General features: G+C 33.1%; 1 long non-coding RNA gene across 1 annotated transcript; it reads left to right on the forward strand.

Moving 5' to 3' along the window:
• The first annotated feature begins 450 nt into the window (after positions 1 to 450).
• Positions 451 to 855, forward strand: LOC147496427 (uncharacterized). The gene is made up of 2 exons (XR_015194382.1): positions 451 to 675; positions 774 to 855. It is a non-coding gene; the product is annotated as an uncharacterized LOC147496427 (long non-coding RNA).
• Positions 856 to 2,056: the final 1,201 nt, after the last annotated feature.

Consider the following 2,056-nt stretch of genomic DNA (forward strand, 5'->3'; position numbering starts at 1 on the left):
TTATAACATATTTTCTACGGTGTATCATGTATGTAGTTGAAATCAGTTCCATCACTTGAGGCAAACTGCCCTTTCAGTTCCATATTTGCAACATTCTTATTGTACCCCTTAGATTCTTTAACCATGCTCCCTTACAAGAGTATCTTTTTGATGCTCATCAGTTTCTTTGCTCTTGAATTATAATTTAGCAAAAGTTGTATTTTTAATATCTGTTTTAACCTTGGAACATAACAACGGAGTGTCGACATTGTTTGTTCAGGTCCATATTTTCCTCATTCCATTGGTTAAAACCTTCTTCCAAGTTATAAATTCTTGCCATATACAGGCAGACTATGGATCTGATATTTTTCCTTGTGCTCTCCTCCTTTTGCCCAAAATATAATTTATGTATTCTACCTTTGACATATAGCCAAGCTGAACATGCAAGACTGTTCGACGCAACAACACTGGTTCGCCCTCTCTTGCAACTAGTCATCTGTTGCTTCATATCAGGATGCACTACATCTGTTATTTATAAGATGTTACGACATCTGTCTTCTGCAGCCTCATTTATAAGGTCTTCCTCGCTTCATTTAACGCATCACATGTTCTAGGATGAAAATAATAGGAATACTGAGCCTTACATCTTTGACCATGCTAATATCTCCAGACGTGCTTTGAAGAATATTTCTCTTGGTGAGTCTCCAAGGGTTTTTTTGTATAAGATGGATGTAGGAAAACTTGTTATGCTATCAAGTACATTATCTGACTGCCTGGTTTTGTTCCTTGTATAGCCTATCTTGCTTCTCTTGAAGATCCAGACATTGTCAAACTATTCTTGCATGAGTACAAGTCTGCATTGATTTTCTAGTACAATGTTTCATACTGCAGAAAAAAGAAAACAGAGTGATTTGTTAGGCTGTGATAGGTTCTTGGTTGGGTGATTGTGGTTCTCTTTAGCTCATTTCGGTACTGCAGATTAGATTTTGTTGGTATATGTTAGCTCGTTACAATTTTTTTGTATATAGTATAATATTTGTAATTGGAGATGATATTTGTGTGATGAATGTGATTTTAAGATACGTTTCATCTTTATTTGATGATAAAATCTTTATTTGATGATAAATGACCAGGAAAATGGTATTATATTGGGATGATATTGGCAATTTTATTTTTTTATTATTATTTTGATAAATGGGACTTTTTTTTGGCAAGCCTGTTTTAAATGAGATCAATAACTCTTTGATGCTGGCGGGGTTTGAGCCCCAGGCCTCTGGTATCATCACCCAAAAGTTTTACCGAATTTGCTAGTTGGCACCTGCATAAATGGGACATCACTTTTAAAGTGATTTATAGAGTTATTTCACATCACTTTACAAGTAATTTGGAATCTGAATGAAACGTCACTTCTTAAGTGATGTTAATCGACCTTATTGATTTCACTTAAAAAGTGATGTTAAACGTTATAACATCACTTGTGGACATCGATTAAAAAGTGATGCAACGTTATAACATCACTTGTGGACATCGATTAAAAAGTGATGCAAAGTTATAACATCACTTGTAGACATCAATTAAAAAGTGATGTGAAGTAACATCACTTGTGGACATCGTTTAAAAAGTGATGTGGAAGACCCTGACTTTTCACGTCGCCACCAGTTACATCACTTGCAAAAGTGACTTCGTATATTTTTGACATCACTTATGAAGTGATTTTAAATGTCTTTTCTGTTGTAGTGTACAACCTTCAACATCCTTTGTGTTATCACTGTAACACCCTCATTTTATTAAATGTCCAAAATTAATTATTTTGCAGAATAATAATAATAATAGTAATATAATATTGACTAAGCCTTAAGTTAAGTGGAGTGAATATGTATGTTTGACTTTTGGAAAAAAATAGGGAAAATAGTTTGTTTGATTTAAAAATGATTTAATAGGAAAGTTTTTAAGTTTTAAAATAATGTGTAGAGTTTGTATTAATAAGAAAACATGGAGAGAATAATTCCGAAATTTATGGGAGAAAATATGGAAAGTTTCTTAAAGTAAAAGATGGCAGAATTCTTTAGAATGGGAT

This window comes from Coptis chinensis, chromosome 5 (assembly GCF_015680905.1).
Source record: "Coptis chinensis isolate HL-2020 chromosome 5, ASM1568090v1, whole genome shotgun sequence".
NCBI classification, from domain to species: Eukaryota; Viridiplantae; Streptophyta; class Magnoliopsida; order Ranunculales; family Ranunculaceae; genus Coptis; species Coptis chinensis.